We start from the raw sequence: 8,901 nt of genomic DNA on the forward strand, positions 1-8,901 counted from the left end.
TAACACAGTGAAACCCCGTCTCTACTAAAAAAAAAAATACAAAAAACTAGCCGGGCGAGGCGGCGGGCGCCTGTAGTCCCAGCTACTCGGGAGGCTGAGGCAGGAGAATGGCGTGAACCCAGGAGGCGGAGCTTGCAGTGAGCTGAGATCCGGCCACTGCACTCCAGCCTGGGTGGCAGAGCGAGACTCCGTCTCAAAAAAAAAAAAAAAAAAAAGAGTAAACATGATTCTATTTCTCTGCAATCATGGGCAGTCCCCCAACACACTCCAATTCATAGCATCCCTTTTATAAATGACGTGATGATGTCTATATGGAAATATATAGATACATAGAACACGTTCTAAACATGTTCTATGTGTACGTTGTTCTAACATGTTCTAAACATTCTTCACCCTTGCTTCTGACAAGAGGTCCAAATAAACATGCCCCTTTTGTAACAACTTATTCATTTCTTCTGCATATAATAACCTTCCTGACCAACACAGATCTCTGTATTTGATAGACATTTCATAACACCCTCAGTTCTCCTGTTTAGTAGAATTGTACACCTTAAAAAATGACTCATTGTTTATATTTTTAGAAGCATGGAGTGGTCTTAAGTTTTTGCTAAATGATACAGTGTTTTATCTGAAATAACTCAAATACTGCTTTTATTTCTTGAAAAAACAGCTTAGAATCCAAGAAATGGAAGGGGGCTTAAAAATCATTCATTAGAATCTTCTCATTTCATGGATGAGGAAAATCAACTAAGAGAAGTTTAAAAATTTACAAAGGGCAAACAAGGGCCAGACGTGGTGGCTCACGCCTGTAATTCCAGTGCTTAGGAGGCCGAGGTAGGTGGATTGCTTGAGCCCAGCAGTTGGAGACCAACCTGGGCAACATGGTGAGACTCCATCTCTACACAACACACACACACAATTAGCCAGGCATAGTAGCACATGCCTGTAGTCCCAGCTACTCTGGAGGCCAAGGTCGGAGGATTGCTTAAGCTCAGGAGTTCAAGGCTACAGTGAACCATATTCATACCACTACACTCCAGCCTGGGCAACAGAGCAAGACCCCGTCTCCAAAAAAACAAAAGGTTAACAGCTGGTTAGGCGAATAGTTGAGACCAAAACTGGGTCTCCCAGACTTAAGGCTCTTTCCACTACAACATATTGTTGGCCATGATTTTTTCCTCACTCTTGCTGTTGCCTGAATGGATTCCATCAGCAGTTGCATATCCATATGCCATGAGTAACAGTTAAGAATACTTAAAGCTACCAAAAACAAAAAATGCTTTATGAAATGTCCAGAAAAGGCAAATCTATAGAGACAGAAAGCAGACTAGTGGTTGCGTGAGGCTGTGAGTGAGAACAGGGATTCGCAGCAAACCAGCGTGAGGGATCTCTTTGGGGTGATGGAAAATGTTCTAAAACTGGATTGTTGTGATGGTTGCACAAGTCAGTGAATCTACTAAAACTGTACACTTAACAAATGAATTTTATGGTGCCTAAGTGTAATTATACCTCAATAAAGCTCTTTCTAAAAAACAGTTGCAGAGATATTTCATGATTTCTTGTAATGAGATGTCTAAAAGCAGCAATTCCCAGACTCGTGTTCCTCCTGTTTCTGGTCTGCCATCCCAAGCGTGTTGGCCTGTTCTCCTCACGCGCCTACTCTCATGGTCCCTAGATGGCTGTTACAGCCCCAGGATCGGGTCCACATACCTGCCTAGAGGAAATACGGTATCAATGAGTTCTTAGCGCCTGCTGTCTTTGTAAGTCTCCCAGCTCACTTCTTCTGACCTTTTTTTGGGCAGAACCAGGGCACACGGCACCCACTCCTATATGCAAGAAGCCTGAGAAAGTGCGTAAATAGCAAATGAGAGCGGAGTTATCAAGATTGTTTTAACCCTGGAGCTGGTCACGTTGCCTCTCTGAACCAAAGTGAGGCTCTGTTGGCAAGAAAAAACGCGGAGGAGCAGAGATGGATATTGAATGGGCAGCTAAAAGTGGCTGCCACACTGGGAAACTCACAATGTGCTAAATATGTTCTAATTTGTTCAGAGTTTTTATAGCATAATGGTTAAATGCACAGACTCTGGAGAGAAGCTACCAAGGACTCAATCCCAGTCCCACTATTATGGGCTGAACTGTGTCCTCACCAAATTCACATGTTGAAGCTGTAACCCCCAGTATCTCAGACTGTGATTGTTTGGAGATAAGACCTTTAAGCAGGTGATTAAGTGAAAATGAAGCCATTACACTGGGTCCTAATCTAATCTGACTGGCGTCCTTATAAGAAGAGGAAATAGGACACACAGAGACACCAGGGGTGTGCATGCATGAAGGGATGGCCATGAGGAGAGACAGCAAGACGGCGGCATCTGCATGGTGTGCATGCACGGAGGAATGCCATGAGGAGAGGCAGCAAGAGGGTGGCCATCTGCATGCCAAGGAGAGGCCTCAGAGGAAACCATTCCTGTTGGCACGTTGATCTTGGACATTCAGCCTCCAGAACTGTGAGAAAATAAATTTCTGTGTAAGCTGCCACTTAAGATAAATTTCTGTTTAAGCCATCTATGGTATGTTGTTATGGAAGCCCTAGCAAACAAGTACATCCACCCAGCTCACAGTCTGACCATAGATGAGTTAATTAACCACTCTGGGACTCTGCCTCTTTCCCTGTAAACTGGGGATGATTAGAACCCTGCTTCATAGAGTTATGTGAGAACTAAATGAGTTAACCTGTAGACAGTACTTGGAACAGTGGCAGGCACACAGTAAGCATAACAGGAATGATGGTATGATGTACACATGTGGCTACATTTAAATGTATTATCTTGGCACATCTTTTATTCGTCATCATTCTTTTATTGAACACATATCTATTGAATATTGAATACCGAATACGTGCCAGGCGTGAGCTAGACACTTGGAGACAACTATAAGGTAGGCTGTGTCCTGATATTGCTGAGCTTGTACTCTGATGGGAGAAACCAATAATAAATAAGTCAACAAATATATACACAATGTAATTACAGATTATAAGAAATGCTGTGAAGAAAATAAACATAGTGATGAGACAGAAAAGAGAAGGAGCAACTGTCTTAGGTTGGGCAGGCAGGGAACAATTAACCTGAGATCTGACTGGTGAAAGGCAGCCTGCCATATAAACAGCCAAGGGAAGAACTTCCCAGGCAGTGAGGACAGTTTGGGCAAAGACCGTAAGGAAGAGTTTGGCCTGTTCTAGACTGGTCTAGAAGGCTCACATTGCTGCAACATGGTGAGCCAGGGGAGTAGGGCCCCAACCAGGCTGAAGAGGTGTCCAGGCCTCAGAGCACTCAGCACCCTATAGGTGGTGGGAAGGCACTCGGGTTGTATTCTTATGCAATAGAGCCCACTAAAGAGAGACATGGTCTGCATAATACACTTATTTTTAATTAGGGAGACCAGCTCTAAATACTAATAGGTTGAAAAAGAGGTGGTGGCAAGGAAAATGGAGAGGAGTCCAGGCAGCCATTTGCATGTGTGTTTGTGTATTTAATAAGGACCACGTATTCCACCATTACGCTGGCTTAGTGGAACATTTCAGACTGTTCTACGTCTCCTCACCTGGGGCTTGGGCTGCCCTTTCACTCCACCGCCATTCGTAGAGGTGTCAAGATACCTGCCTTCACCTCTATGCGGTGCTTCTAGACAGTCTACAGGGTCCATGGCTGTTGTACAGGGAGTTGTCCACATGAGGAGGTGAGAGGAAAGGCAAGCTCAGGTGACTGAAGGATGGACAGGTGTGTGCCGGCCACTGTCCACTGATAGACTTCAATGAAGAAATAGGAATATGAGTATGGCTGTTTTTTATAGAAACAAAAATTGGTTCTATAAAATCGTTTCCATTATTTCAGTATGCAAACTTCAGGGTTGCAGAGAAAACAGGAGTGTCCCTACAATCCTGTGAAGATGGTTTGGTTAGAGCTTCACAGGATGGCAATGGTCAGGAAAAGGGCCGCTGAGTGGTTCCATCAACTGCCGCTAAAAGAGACCTGAGCCAACTCCACCCCCTGCCAACAAGAATGGAGGCTGGTTGCCTGGCAACCGTGAGGCCCCTTCTTGTTTAGTATTAGAAGTTTTAATTAATCAAGCAAGGCTGCTCTTGATGTTATTCTCGTCTGGTTTCATCTGTCCAAACTTATTAATGCAGAAGGACAGGGGCTCCCACAGTGGCTTGCCTCAGTCCCATACTGCATGGGTGACCCTATCTCTAAAATCATAGTCTGTGAGCACTGTTAGAGTATCTAAGGTCTGCCGCTTTAATTTTACAGCTGAGACCCAGAGAATTTGGCTGGCTCAAGGTGACACAATCAGTTAACGGCACAAGAACCCTCTTTGAACTATCACAGTTCCCTGACAGGAGGTTGCTGGTTGGAATTTAACTGAACTGGCTTGACTTGACTTCCCACTGGGACCTTCTTCTTGCTAGGGTACTTGAAGACCTGTCATGCCTGTTTGTAATGCAAAATGACCCCTTGCAAAGTTGTGGTTTTGGAATTAGTCTCACTAATTCACAATTAGGGGGAGAACAGACGGAACCAGTGGAAAGACTTTAGAACAAGGGCAGTTCTGTTACGTTCGGGTACTGTATCTATAGTGAAAAAAAAACTTTTAATAAAAGGCAGCCAAGGAAAGGTCCAACCAGAATCCCCAGGGAAAAGATGGAGTCAGCTTGCCTTTCCAAGGCTCAGGGCTCTGTGGGCTTGAAAGGGCTGTCTGAGCGGGGATTGGAGGGCTGGCACCCTGGAGTTTGAATCTGTGGAGATCAGGGGCCGGGATTGCAGAAGGTAGTACTGGATGCCTACCTTTCAATTAGTGCATTCAAAAGGGCAAAAGGTGAGGGAGGCAATTCGGTACGGATATGCTGTTCTGAGTGACATATAAAAATCCGACAGGCTCACATAGTGGCAGCTATGATCTGAGACTGCAGGACCTGGTTCTCAGGGACCTGTTTTTCAGAAACGAACAGCCCAAGGTTTATTCATTTTGTCCTAGGAGACAGGCGCCAGGTTTGGAATTTAGCATGCATCAGACCCTGTGCTTATCTGCCCTGCCTAATTTCCTTTACAGGTTGCCAAGGTTCAAATGAAGGCACAGGCAGCCTTGAAGAAGAAAGGGGCAGGAATAGGAAACAAATAGTTTAGGCAATTGGGGAAATAAGATAGGACTTTGTTAGCCAGGAGGCAGACCCAGTTTTTTGAAGTGGGAAGAGGGGAGTACTTGCAATTCAGTAATCACTGAGTGCCAACCTTAAGTGTCAGGAAGGGCACTAACATAACAGGCTACTAATGGGCAGAGCAGAGGCCCTCCTCTTCACAGCCCACATTCTTCACTCAGTGTAACTCTGAGGCCCACTTTCTTCTTAGCACCAATTGGTTCTACTCATCTCACTTCGATCTTCAGCAGCCTGGGGCCTGTGGCAGTCCCAAAGTGAGTGTGTGTGCGTGTGTGTGTGTTGTGTTGGTAGAGGTGGGGGGAGGAGGGGGTTGTGCTGGCAAATTATGGAGTATTATAAAGTTGTTAAAAATGACTTAGTTCAATTCCTTTTTCAAGACCCCTATTACCCATGATACCAAAACCAGACAAAGACATCACAAGAAAAGAGCTATAAATTATTCTATTTTAAAAGGTCTTGTTTATTTCATGTTTGTAAGCATAATAAGTTCACTGCCTGATGCACACAGCAAGTCAATAGGCTGAGACACTGGGTTGCAGCAGAGAATGAAGTTTAACTGTAGGGCAGCCAAATAAGGAGACAGAAGGGAACCTCAAATCTGTCTCCCTGTGGAGTTTGAGGGTAGACTGTTTAAGGGTTTTGGGTTGACCATAGGGTGGAGATCACTGATCGGTCAAAGAGTGCAGAGTGAAGTCATGGGACAGGAAGATATAGAAACTGTATTCTCATGCTGATTCCAGTCCTCTGTGGGGGTCTTCAAACTTGTTGGCATCAGCTGTTTCACTGCAATTTCAGAGCTGAAAATCATCTTAAGCAATTCTTAAACAAAGGTCTTATGAATCTAGTGTGAGAGATCCTGTCTATTTTAAACAAAAGCCTTAAGTAATTCTAATGTCAGAAATCCCATCTATAGGAACCACAGGGATACAAATGGTATCTGGTGCTACACGACTTTTGCTTACAAAGAAATGGGCCAAAGTGCAACCTGATTAATGCTTAATTATAACTCTATTTCTGTCCAGAATTCCTGTTAACCCTGTAAGGATGGTTTCGTGTTTACTTAATTATTTCTCACAGTGGTTTATCTTTGTATAAGTATAACCTTAAAGGTCTAGAATCCATGTCTATGTTAACATGACCTTAAATTCCATTTTGTTTAACAAATACTCATTCATTGTTTACTATACACAAGGCATTGTGCATGTCTCTGTTGGTGCATTAATCACCTCACACTGGAATGATACGATTGTGCATCTGACTCCCCTACTTAAAGGTAGTTTCTTTAAGGCAGTGTTCATCCCTTATTCATGTTTGCATCCCCACCACCTTTCATAGGCCATTCCCATAGTAGTAGGTATTTAACATATGTTTGAGGAATTTAGATCCAAATGTGTGTACAACTTTAATACAAGGCTGAACTTTTCAAGAGAGAAAATAGAGGAGTGGACCCTGGGAGATGATTTTGAGGTGAATTTAGGTATGTGTGTATGTGAGAGGAACAATATTAATGGGGAAGGAGGCTAGAAAGCGGTATAGAATCAGGCCATGTCAAAGAGCTGGAGTAGCATTTTATTGCTAATGAGGAGATTGAAGAGTTTGAGGACAATGAAAGATCATTTTCATATTAGTTTTTAGAAAGAAAATTTTTGTAAAACCTAATAAGTATCAGTTACACATATGGCTTTCATTGTAAATAACAGGTAACCTGATTGCCTGAATTAAAACAAAGAAGGAAATTTACTGATTTGTAAAACTAAAAAGTCCAGAAGTAGGGTGGACTTCAGGCAAATTTGATCAAGATCCCACATTCAGTTTTCTGTGATTATCTTGACTTTTTCCTCCTCCATGTGTAGACATCATCTCCAGACTGGTTTCTCTCATGGTTACAAGATTGTTACCAACAGAAACCAGAGCTATTTGATTCTTCCCCCACCCCCCATATCATTAATGAAAAGTCCTAAGTTTCACTCTGATTAGACCAATTTAGGTCTCACCCTCCATGAACAAATTAATGTAGCCAGAAAATTTGGATTAAACTGATTGGCTTTGGCTGATTGAGGCCACCTCCATAGCCAAGCTCAGTCTGCCCAAATGACATGACAACTGCACAGTAGGAGAAAGCCCAAGAGGCACATGACAATGTTTACTATGATGTGGCAGAATAAATGTCTAAGGCTATGGAAGAAATTCATGAGAAAGAAGAACAGCAAAGGAGAATTTGTCTTACTTTATTAAAATTATCAAAATAAAATGGTATTGGCATAGAGAACCCAGACACAGATATGTTGATATTAAAATTAATTCATGACGAAGGTGGCAATTTGATGGTAAAGCACTTTTAATTAAAAGTGCTGGCATAATAATTAATCAAACTGCATAAAAACTAAGTTAGTTAGATCCCTACCTTGTAACAGAAATATAAAAATTCTAAATAAGGCCAGGTGCAGTGGCTTACACCTGTAATCCCAGCACTTGGGGAGACCAAGGTGGGTGGATCACCTGAGGTCAGGAGTTTGAGACCAGCCTGGCCAACATGGTGAAACCCCATCTCTACTAAAAATACAAAAATTAGCTGGGCGTGGTGGCAGGCGCCTGCAATCCCAGCTACTTTGGAGACTGAGGCAGGCGAATCGCTTGAATCCAGGAGGTGGAGGTTGCAGTGAGCCAAGATCTCACCATTGCACTCCAGCCTCATCAACAAGAGCGAAACTCTGTCTCAAAAATAAATAAATAAATAATAAAATAAAATAAAATAATAATAGAAATTCTAAATGTATCGGAGCATTAAAAGAAATAAAACGAAACCACACACACATACACTAAAAACATTAGAAGAAAATTGAAAGAATGTTTGAATAATATTGGGTTGGAAGAGAGCTTTCCAAGTAAGCCTAGAAACCCAGAAGCCAAGAGAGAGAGAGAGAAAGAGAGATAGAGAGAGATAGAGAGATAGAGAGAGAGATAGAGAGAGATACAGAGAGAGATAGAAAGAGACAGAGAGAGAGATAAAGAGAGAGAGAGATAGAGAGAGAGATAGAGAGAGATAGAGAGAGATAGAGAGAGAGAGATAGAGAGAGAGATAGAGAGATAGAGAGAGAGATAGAGAGATAGAGAGAGAGATAGAGAGATTGAAAGAGAGAGATAGTGAGAGAGAGAGATAGAGAGAGAGATAGAGAGAGAGAGATAGAGATAGAGAGATAGAGAGAGAGATAGAGAGAGATAGAGATAGAGAGAGATAGAGATAGAGAGATATAGGGAGAGATAGAGAGATAGAGATAGAGAGATAGAGAGAGAGATAGAAAGAGAGATAGAGAGAGATAGAGAGAGAGAGAGAGAGAGAGAGAGAAATATTTAACCTTAAACAGTTAAAAATACTTTTATGTCAAAAACATCAAAACCAAAGTCAAAAGGAAAGTAATAAACTAAAAAAAATTTTGTAAAATATATGGCAGAAAAGGGATTCTCGGCCGGGCGCGGTGGCTCAAGCCTGTAATCCCAGCACTTTGGGAGGCCGAGATGGGCGGATCACGAGGTCAGAAGATCGAGACCATCCTGGCTAACACGGTGAAACCCCGTCTCCACTAAAAAATACAAAAAACTAGCCGGGCGCGTTGGCAGCGCCTGTAGTCCCAGCTACTCGGGAGGCTGAGGCAGGAGAATGGCGTGAACCCGGGAGGCGGAGCTTGCAGTGA

This window comes from Theropithecus gelada, chromosome 5 (assembly GCF_003255815.1).
Source record: "Theropithecus gelada isolate Dixy chromosome 5, Tgel_1.0, whole genome shotgun sequence".
NCBI classification, from domain to species: Eukaryota; Metazoa; Chordata; class Mammalia; order Primates; family Cercopithecidae; genus Theropithecus; species Theropithecus gelada.